Source organism: Schistocerca serialis, chromosome 3 (genome assembly GCF_023864345.2).
Source record: "Schistocerca serialis cubense isolate TAMUIC-IGC-003099 chromosome 3, iqSchSeri2.2, whole genome shotgun sequence".
In the NCBI taxonomy this organism is placed as follows: Eukaryota; Metazoa; Arthropoda; class Insecta; order Orthoptera; family Acrididae; genus Schistocerca; species Schistocerca serialis.
The window spans coordinates 65,431,376-65,443,149 of record NC_064640.1 but is presented as its reverse complement, the minus strand read 5'-3'; positions in this window follow the sequence as shown (position 1 = coordinate 65,443,149).

Sequence of the window (11,774 nt, the reverse complement as noted above, 5' to 3'; positions counted from 1 at the left end):
ACGATTATTCTATTCAAGTGAAATATGTATCCCTACAGACATACCAAAGTTGAAAATGGTCAACATGTGAAAAAATGTAAAAAAGTTAAAGCAAGAAAACAAACAAAAATGTGCAATGAAGGAGAGGATAATTATTACGTAAACACCACAGACACACGTAATTGATTAAAGGATGCAAAAAAAATGAAAAAATATGTATACTTATAAAAACTAAAACAAACATAAAAATTTAAAAACAAGTATATTAAAAATGACATAAAAAGGTAAAAAGTTAAAAAGAGGGGAAGATAATTGACAACCTGCAAGTCGTCTTTCCTGCATGCTCTTACATTGATAATTTTCTCACGTCAATGACATAGTAGCCAATGTCAGTTGAATGAAAGCTCATGAATCTGCCGCTTAATTTTTGGTAACCATTTACTTCAGAAGGCTTCCGTTTTGGAATAATCGAAACCAGTATTGTAGCTTTGTAAAATACTTTTCCTTTTAAGTCTTACACTAAAATCTCTTACTTTTGTTACCTCCAGTTCAGTACCATTTATTTGCTGACGTTTTTGTTCACAGAAATTGAAGCAGCTCTGAAAAAGGCAAGTGGTCTTTCTTGCATGCTCTTACATTGGTAAACTTCCCCACGTCAATGAATAGTTACCAATGTCAGTTGAATTAAAGCTTATGATGTCTCCCACTGAAAAAGGCTATTTTTTCAAAAATTGAGGGCTGGCGCAAAATATAGTTTTGGTTCCCATTTGAACACTATTTGTCTGGAAGTACTGTAGTTTTGAAGCAACGTTCAGAGCAACTGAGAGCTAGCCTAAGAAATCTGATTTTTCAAAAATTGGATTCTGATGGAAAATTGTTTTTGCTTCCCATTTGAAAATTATTTGTCTGACGCATTGTTGTTCTGGAACAACGTTCAGAGCAACTAGAGCAACCCAGAGGAAACATAAACAATCCGATTTTTCAAAAAATGGGGCTGATGGAAAATTTTGTATCTGTTCCATTGTCTGCTTGTTTTCAAATTTACAGACGTGTGCTTCTGGAGGAACGCAGAGCCTCCTCAAAGCAAACCAGAGCAACAAATGAAATTCAAAATTTTTCAAATTTGGCGGCTAGCTTCCCTGAGGCAGCTGTGGGTCTTTGTATGTCTATGGCATCACAGCACCGACACAAATTCATCGATTTCAATGCGATTTTTTATTTATCGAAATCCTAGTTTAATCAGGACTGTCATGACATATATTCGATGAAAGGTTCTTCAGCCGTTTAAAAGTTACCTGCAGTTGCCGGCAACAACTCGTTGCCCTGTCAATATGTGGTAGGTACATGCGAGGGTAATCCCAAAAGTAAGGTCTCCTATTTTTTTTATAAGTACAGAACTCTGTTTGTGTGGCAGTTGGTCACTGTTATGAAGAGTGCTTCACGCGCTGTGTGTAAACATGCGCACGCCACGCTGAGGCGCTCAGTCTTGGCTTGGCAGCCGTTGAGAATGGAGCTCATGTTGGATGTTACCGCCAAGTTCGAACTGCGCGCGGTTATTCGGTTTTTGAACCCAAAGGGCACTGCGCCGATTGAAATCCATCGCCAATTGACGGAAGTGTATGGTGAGTCGTGCGTGGATGTCAAAAATGTTCGTAAATGGTGTTGAGAGTTTGCAGCTGATCGGACCGAAATTCGCGACGACCAAACGAGCTTCCCGAAGCACCGCTCACAGAATTTTAAAGGAAACACTGAACTACCGGAAGGTGTGCGCAAGATGGGTGCCACGCATGCTGATTGAGGACCACATGCGGCAACGAATTTATGCTCTCCGCGCATTTTTTCACCACCTTGCAGCCAAACAGGACAACTTTCTGGACTCAATTGTCACGGGTGACGAAACCTGGGCATACCACTTTACACCTGAGACCAAGCAACAATCACGCCAGTGGCGGCATCCTTCTTCCCCAAAGCCGCGGTAATTCAAACAAACACAGTCCGCCGGTAAAGTCATGACAACCGTTTTTTGGGATCGGAAAGGGGTATTGTTGGTCGACTCTATGCCCACTGGGACCACAATTAACGTTGATTGGTACTGTGAGACACTGAAAAAAGTCAAACGGGCAATTCAGAACCGGACAAGAGGAATGTTGAGCAAGGGCGTACACATTCTCCATGCCAACGCTCGCCCACACATCGCTCGACAAACCGTTGCTCTCCTGCAACATTTTCAGTGGAACATAATCACCCACCTGTCCTGTAGTCCTGATTTGGGGCCCAGTGACTATCACCTGTTCCCTAACTTAAAAGAACATTTGTCCGGAAAGCGATTCAGCCCCGACGACGAGGTGAAAGAAGAGGTTCATAACTTTCTGAACAGCATGGTGGCGAGCTGGTAGACATGGGCATACTAAAACTGCCACAGCGTCTACAAAAATGCATCGACAGAAATGGTGATTATGTAGAAATATAGCTAAATGTTCAAGCTGTAAACTGATGTAAACCATTGTAGAAATAAACAAATCTATGTACTTATAAAAAAATAGGAGGCCTTGCTTTTGAGATTACCCTCGTAGTTTGTCGTATTACAATACAGATCTCAAAATCTCTACAAAAAATTCCGCGATAACACATGTTTATCTTTTTTGGTTCACCTATAATTACGATTTTCGTGATGTACTTCGGATTGCTTGCGGCAGATGCAATCAAAAGAAAAAATATTATGGATGAACTGTAAAAGCTAAGCATGTGCTCTTGTGGACTTTTGTGTGGAGCGTTTTGAGACCAACAGTTTCGTACTTTCCAATTTGGCATAGCTCTTATCGCCTGCCCAATGTATTGTAAAAGAGTTCATTGCCAACAAAGATTTTGCTACCGTGATTCACTATTATCGACAGCTATCGCCTTTACAAACTGTTTTAATTGTTTCAAATATCCCATGTTATTTTTCAGAGTTCAAGCTATCTCCACACCAAACTTCATAAAATTCGATTCAGTGGTTCTGCAGTGAAAAGGTGACAGACAGAGTTACTTCCACATTTGTAATATTGGTACCTTATGGATTACTCACTGTGCCTTTCAACAAGAAGTGATGGGCTGTATCATGATTGAAATACGCTGGTTCCTGTTAAAAACGTCAAATGCCACAAGGATTTGCCAACAAGAGGACTTTGGCGAAATGTGAGGGCGCATGGAACAACAAATGTATTGACTGTAAGAAGTCTGACGATGATGCAAAATCGAAAAGTGTAGCTTCGAATAGTAGTAACTTATGGCAGCGCTATTTCTTACTAAGTAGGAAAAGAATCAAGAGAGATTAAATATTTACCAAAAATATCAGAATGTTTGCAGCCGTAGAAATTTATAAATTTTGCAAAGTAAAAGGTAGCGGGTAAAACTTACACAATAGCTCAATTATTTGCTACGTTATCACGAAACGATAAACGACGTCACTTTTTATTGTACAGTACATTTACCGTAAATTCTGACAAAAAACGAGGCATAACACAACAAGTCACACGGATGTTCAGTTAATTCCAGGCTTTCTCCTTGTTGCCCGTAAGTACGGGCTCCGGTTCCGTCCCCCCTCCCCCTGATACACAAACTTCCGTCCATGTGAAGTGTAGATGTAGATGCAGATGTAGATGTAAATGTGGTCATGCTGTTCCCATTCCATGTGGGGGCCCTGATGCAGCGTTCAACCAACATGAATAGGTGTGTTTCCAGCTTGATTCAGATCTGGATTGAGCTGTTTCAGCCATTGCTTAAAATCGCCAAATGTCACGATTACCACCCACAACAACCTGACGTTACGCTGTCTGGCTCACGTTAGCCAGATATGCCTTCTATCTCTAAATTTCATCCCTACTGGCAATGACGACATCACCACACTTATACCAAGTGTTCTGTTGTGGGTCTCGAATGAAGACCTCTGCCACATTCTGATTTCTCCCTCTGTTTGGCTGCAGGGCCTGTTGGGGCATGTCTTGGTTGAACAGTTTGGCTCGACGTGTATTCTGGCTAGGAAATTTTTCACAACAGAGTCCTTGCATAAGGAATTCTCGGTTTTCTTGCTGCATCAGATTCGGATAAAATTCCAAGCTTTCAACGATAGACATCATCAGTGACTGAAACTGACTGTCATGAACTTTTATTTTCTTAGGGTTGAAGTACAATGTCATCAGTCTAACTGTCGTGATGTAGTAGTAAGACTTTCCTATACAGGGTGAGTCACAAGTCCTTGGACACCTTCGTAAGTTGGAAGATTAAAGGGAAAATTGAAATGTGATGATTGGAACATAGGTTTGACGTGGGGGCGCTACTTTTGGAGTGAATGCCATTCATGGCCGCCATCTTGAAATCCACCATTTTGGATTCAAGCCATTTTTTTTTAAATGGGAAGGGGGGTGTATGACACATCAAATAACACTCGTTTGAGCTCTGGAATTGAGTGGTGTAATTTGTTTTTGTCTATCTTGTACAGTTTAGAGGTTATTAATGTGGTTGCGGCGACTACAGTTGTGCATTGCATGGGATGGACAACACGTAGAACATGTGTTGTAGCAGTCGGTATGAAGGTAAATTTCCCAACTTTGAACATTAATAACCTCTAAACTGTACAAGATAGACAAAAAAATTACACCACTAAATTCCAGAGCTCAAGCGAGTGTATTTTGATGTGTCATACACCCCCTTCCCATTTAAAAAAAATGACTTGAATCCAAAATGGCGGATTTCAAGATGGCGGCCATGAATGACAATCACTTCAAAAGTTGCAGCCCCACATCAAACATGTGTTCCCATCATCACATTTCAATTTTCCCTTTAATCTTCCAACTTATGAAGATGTCCAAGGACTTTTGACTCACCCTGTATTACAATGATATCATTATATTGCATGTTGAAGGTGTGGCGGTGGGACTTGAAGTCCCATACTACTCTTCAACTGTAGGAGCTCAATTCTGTTGCTAAGAAGTTACACAACTACACTGGTAGTTATTGTAGTGGCTATACCAAGGATTTCACATTATGAGTGACAGTACTGAAACTGTCACATTATGTGTGGCTATACCAGGGATATCATTAGCCATGGTCGAGGATGATGGTAAGAGGAAGAGAGGGGTAGTGCCAGTGCTGGGGAGCCATGATGCCAGTTTGTTGCAAGCCATTGACCACATCTCTGAGGGCATCCACTTTGTCCTATAGTGGCCTCACCGTGTCTTAAATGGTCATTTTTAGAATGAACATATTTGTCTCCTTATGCACGGTAAGAATACTGGTGAGTGGAGGGGCATGCAGGCTTCACCAATGTACCTTGTTCTGCAGGCGCTGGAGGGTCTGCATCTTTGAAGCACTAACTGTGGTCCATGCAGTTAAGCAGAACATCACCTTAAACCCTAAACTAGTATAGTAATACTCGATACAGTAAATAGTTTGGAAGTAACCTACACTCCAATGTCCGATTTGAAGTCTGTCAGATTCCATATATTTATCTTTATACACTTTAACCTTGTTTACGTGGCAATGGCGTCTACAACTTATGACTATTGAGTCGCATACAATAGTTTCCAAAAGCACATTGAATATACCATTTAGTGTAACCTTGAAGCGTGCAGAAAACATTAGCTAGCCTTTTCTGTGCATTCCTCCATATTTAAACTAATGGCCCAAAACAAATTGGTAATTATGAGAAACGTAAAATTATTTATTTATGTAATTTCTTTACATATAATATTTTGTATAAATATTGTCTTTGGCTTCGAGTTTAACAACTCGAAAAGACTGTTATCTTTAGTCTGGTGGGTACGAGATGGATCTTGGGAACACGAGGTTCAGGGTCTTTTATCACTAGCGTTGGTTGGGTAAGGTTGTGATATAGATATGGCGGAAGATGCTTGATTGTAAATTTGGTGAAAGACAATAAGTTTCATTTTAGATTTGTGTAGAAGTGTTGTTAAATGTGAGAAGATTGGTTGAACAGTGATGTGCATAAACTAAAATGGTTCAAAATGGTTCAAATGGCTCTGAGCACTATGGGACTCAACTGCTGTGGTCATCAGTCCCATAGAACTTAGAACTACTTAAACCTAACTAACCTAAGGACATCACATACACCCATGCCCGAGGCAGGATTCGAACCTGCAACCGTAGCAACAGTGTGGCTCCAGACTGGAGCGCCTAGAACCGCACGGCCACCGCGGCCGGCTCATAAACTAAAATAACTCTTTTTCTCTGAAAGACAAAATACCACATGTTACCATACAAACCAGTTAGTCTCATCCTAACATAAAGAAAACAATGGGAACCTCTCAGCGGAATCACTCCTAGACTCAACGAAGCCAATATATACCATGAAGACAATAACGAAGCCATCATCGTAAAAGCTAAGTACCAACACAGTTTGTACTTCTTAACGACCTCTGTCTAACTTTAAATTTGAACCTCTTGTACATCCTAAATTTACCATGTGGGCCAGCAAGAGTGGCCAAGCGGTTCTAGGCACTACAGTCTGGAACCGCACAACCGCTATGGTCGCAGGTTTGAATCCTGCCTCGGTCATGGATGTGTGTGATGTCCTTAGGTTAGTTAGGTTTAAGTAGTTCTAAGTTCTAGGGGACTGATGACCACAGAAGTTAAGTCCCATAGTGCTCAGAACCATTTGAACCATTTTCAACCAACACTGTTCGTACTTGTTAATGACCTCTGTCTAGCTTTAAATTTGAGCCTCCTGTACATCCTAAATTTACCATGTGGACAAAGGAGTAGGACTTGGATATGATTTAACTTATAGACTGTGCAGCTTTAGGAAGGAAGAGGTCAGTTAAACAGTAAAGCTGTAGGTGAGGGAAGTGTGGACATCTGCAAGATATAGTTGATATCTGGTATCTATGTTCAGATCCTTGCTGATGAACAGCAGGTACAATGCATGCATTTGCCAACTTTAGGCCCTTTTGGGTGATGTACGCCACATCTTAGTGGAAGAGCAGTTTTTCATACATCTGGACTCCTAGGTATTTGGTATCCAGGTGTGAAATGAATCTGAACTGTTCAGGACGGATTCTCCCAGCAGCTGCTAGAAGCTGGGAAATGTGGTGAGGATCAAAGCTTGCAGGAACTTCGCCATGGTATTCAAGAGGGGGATGGGCCTGTTGTTGGTAGGGACTGAAGGATTGTTTGATGGCTTGGGACTGCTATAAGTTGGCTTGCTTCCACTGCAGAAGGAAAAGGTCAGTCGTTTTATTTTATTTTATTTCATTTACACATCAAGTTCCGTAGGACCAAATTGAGAAGCAAATCTCCAAGGTTATGGAACGTGTCAGTACATGAAATTACAACATAAAAGTAATAAAAGATAAAAATAAAATGTTTATGAACCCGAAAAAAGTCAAGCCATAAGTTTAAGTAAACGCAGTCAACAATACTGAAAGAATCAGCTTAATTTTTCAAGGAACTCCTCGATAGAATAGAAGAAGTAACCCATGAGGAAAATCTTCAGTTTCGATTTGAAGGTGCGTGGATTATTGTTAAAATTTTTGAATTCGAGTGGTAGCTTATTGAAAATGGATGCAGCAGTATACTGCACACTTTTTTTTTCTTTATTGTGATTTCATTCCCCTGCCCCATATGGGCAGGGGAGGTCTGTGAGCGGCACAATCCGCCGCTCTTCAGCCGAGTGACACTACAACTAAAACAAGAATAAAATGATACATACATAAGGAGATAAAAAAGGGGAACATAAAACAGAGTAAGGGGAGAAAATGGAGGTAAAATATACACTGACGTGGAGACGTTCATGGGGGACAGTTAAAAATGTCACCAGAAAGTTAAAAAAAAAAAACACAGTTGGCGATTCTTAAAATACAGAGAAGACACTGAATGTGCAGGCACAGGTTAAAAGTCGGCCACAGTAGTAAAAACACTCTGGAACAACACATTTAAAACCCACTTGGAGCACACACGACGAAGAATAAAACTGCCAGGTGGGACGTGCCGAGGGAAAAGGTCAGAGAGGATGGAAAAGGAGGGGAGAGCATGGGGCAGCTGGGGAATTGGCGTGATGAAGAGAGGAGGGGCATCAGTGGGTTCACAAAGAGGCAGGAGACACGTGGGGCAGGAGATGAAGAGGGAAGACAAGGCAGGAGGGAGTGCAGAGACACTGAAAGGAGGCACAAGAGATGGAGGGGGAGTAGGAGGGGGAAGCTGCTCAGGAGGAGGGAGGGGGAGGGGAGGGAGCCCTGAGGAGGAGGCAGGAAGATGGGGTTAGAGTTGGTAGGAAGGGTAGATGTCAGGGCGAAGCTCATCATCCGGGAGGGGTAGACGGTGGAAGTTGTGTTGGGAAAGGAGATGGAGGGTGTGGAGATGGAGAGAGGGTGGGACACAACGGTAAAGGCACGGCAACTGGTTGGGGTTGGAGAGGATGGGAGAAACCAGAGGGTGAGGGGGATCAAGGCGGCGCACAATATATAGTGTGCGGATGTGTTCAAGGAAAAGGAGAAGGTGGGGGAAGGGGATGTGGTCGTAGAGGATGCGCGTGGGGGACGGAAGGCGGATGCGGAAGGGGAGGCGCAGCGCATGGCGTTCGAGGATTTGGAGGGCTTTATAGAACCGGGGAGGGGCGGAAATCCAAGCGACGCTGGCATAATAGAGGATGGGGCGGATCAAGGATTTGTAGGTGTGAAGGATGGTGGAAGGATGCAGACCCCACGTCCGGCCGGACAGGAGTTTCAGGAGGCAGAGGTGGTTGTGAGCTTTGTTTTGGATGGTAAGGAGATGGGGAGTCCAGGTGAGGTGGCGGTCGAGTTTGAGGCCAAGGTATTTAAGGGTAGGAGTGAGGTGGATAGGACGGCCATAAATGGTGAGGTAGAAATCATGGAGGCGGAAGGAGAGGGTGGTGCGGCCTATGATGATCGCCTGGGTCTTGGAGGGATTAACACGGAGGAACCACTGGTTGCACCAAGGGGTTAATTGGTCAAGGTGGGTTTGGAGGGTATATTGGGACCGTTGAACGGTAGGATAAAGGGCTAGGAAGGCGGTGTCATCAGTGAACTGGAGAAGATGAACAGGAGGGAGAGGTTTGGGCATATCAGCAGTGTACAGGAGATAGAGGAGAGGGGAAAGGACAGAACCGTGGGGCACGCCGGCAGAGGGGTAGAAAGTACGGGAGTTGGAATGGTGGATAGTCACATAGAAGGGACGATGGGAGAGGAAGGAAGCAACGAGACGGACGAAGTTGATGGGGAGAGCATAGGTCTGAAATTTGAAGAGGAGCCCGGGATGCCAGGCATGGTCATAGGCGTTCTGGAGATCAAGGGAAACAAAGATAGCGGAGCGATGGGAACTAAGTTGGAGGTTAAGGAGCTGGTTGTCGGCGGAGAAGGAAAGCCGGAAGCCACATTGGGTAAGAGGAAGGAGGCGGGGAATAAGGCGAGAGAGGATGGCCTCGAAGACCTTACTGAACACGGAGGTGAGGCAGATTGGACGATAGGAAGAGGTATATACTGCACACCTTCCTCCACAAGAGTTAAGGAAGTCTGATCCAAATGCAGGTTTGATTTCTGCCGTGTATTAACTGAGTGAAAGCTGCTTATTCTTGTGAATAAGCTAATATTGTTAACAAGAAATGACAGTGAAGAATGTATACAGGGTAGTCCATTGATAGTGACGGGCCAAATATGTCACGAAATAAGCATCAAACGAAAAAACTACAAAGCATGAAACTCGTCTAGCTTGAAGTGGGAAACCAGATGGCGCTATGGTTGGCCCGCTAGATGGCGCTGCCATAGGTCAAACGGATATCAACTGCGTTTTTTTTAAATAGGAACCCCAATTTTTTATTACATATTCGTGTACTACGCAAAGAAGTATGAATGTTTTAGTTGGACCACTTTTTTCTCTTTGTGATAGAGGGCGCTGTAATAGTCACACACGTATAAGTAGGTGGTATCACGTAACATTCCGCCAGTGTGGACGCTATTTGCTTCGTGATACATTAATCGTGTTAAAATGGAGTGTTTACCAATTGCGGATAAGGTCAATATCGTGTTGACGTATGGCGATTGTGATCAAAATGCCCAACGGGCGTGTGCTATGTATTCCGCTCGGTAACCTGGATGACATCATCTAAGTGTCCGGACCATTCGCCGGGTAGTTACGTTATTTAAGGAAACGGGAATTGTTCAGCCACATGTGAAACGCCAACCACGACTTGCAACAAATGATGATGCCCAAGTAGGTGTTTTAGCTGCTGTCGTGGCTAATCCGCACATCAGTAGCAGACAAATTGCATGACAATTGGGAATCTCAAAAACATCGATGTTGAGAATGCTACATCAAATCGATTGCACCCGTACCATATTTCTATGCACCAGGAATTGCATGGCGATGACTTTGAATGTCGTGTACAGTTCTGCCACTTGGCACAAGAGAAACTACGGGACGATGACAGGTTTCCTGCACGCGTTCTATTTAGCGACGAAGTATCATTCACCAACAGCGGTAACATAAACTGGCATAATATGCACTATTGGGCAACGGAAAATCCACAATGGCTGCGACAAGTGGAACATCAAATGGTTCAAATGGCTCTGAGCACTATGGGACTTAACTGCTGAGGTCATCAGTCCCCTTCAACTTAGAACTACTTAAACCTAACTGACCTAAGGACATCACACACATCCATGCCCAAGGCAGAATTCGAACCTGCGACTGTAGCGGTCGCGCGGTTCCAGACTGAAGTGGCTTGTCGGGTTAATGTATGGTGCGGCATTATGGGAGGAAGGGTAATTGGTCCCCATTTTATCGATGGCAGTCTAAATGGTGCAATGTATGCTGATTTCCTACATAATGTTCTACCAATGTTACTACAAGATGTTTCACTGCATGACAGAATGGCGATGTACTTCCAACATGATAGATGTCCAGCTCATAGCTCGCGTGCGGTTGAAGCGGTATTGAATAGCATATTTCATGGCAGGTGGTTTGGTCATCGAAACACCATACCATGGCCCACACGGTTACTGGATCTGACGTCACCCGATTTCTTTCTGTGGGGAAAGTTGAAGGATATTTGCCATCGTGATCCACTGACAACGCCTGACAATATGTGTCAGCGCATTGTCAATGCATGTGCGAACATTACAGAAGGCGAACTACTCGCTGTTAAGAGGAATGTCGTTACACATATTGCCAAATGCACTGAGGTTGACGGACATCATTTTGAGCATTTATTGCAATAATGTGCTATTTACATTATCTGCTGTGATATGCCCAATTCATTCATGGCTTCAATAAGCTTATTTATTTTTATGGTGTCATATGCTGCTTCAGAGTTAACAAATATTTGATGTGTTTCTACACACATCTAAAAAAGGTTTGCATTGCCTCATTTCCAAGAGTTCCGGAACCTGTACAGAAAATTGGATTCGAGATCAACATAAACATCATTTCTGTCCGTTTTGTTGCTCATGAAAATCACACATGTTCTACCGCCATACAGCGAGATCTTCAGAGGTGGTGGTCCAGATTGCTGTACACACTGGTACCTCTAATGCGTAATAGCACGTCCTATTGGATTGTCACGTGCCTGTATTCATCGTGACATACTATCCACAAGTTCATCAATGCACTGTTGGTTCAGATTGTCCCTCTCCTCAACAGTGGTTTGGCATAGATCCCTCAGTGGTTGATGGGTCACGTGATCCATAAACAGCCCTTTTCAATTTATCCCAGGCATGTTCCATTGGGTTCATGTCTGGAGAACATGCTGTCCACTCTAGTCTAGCGGTGTCGTTATCCTGAAG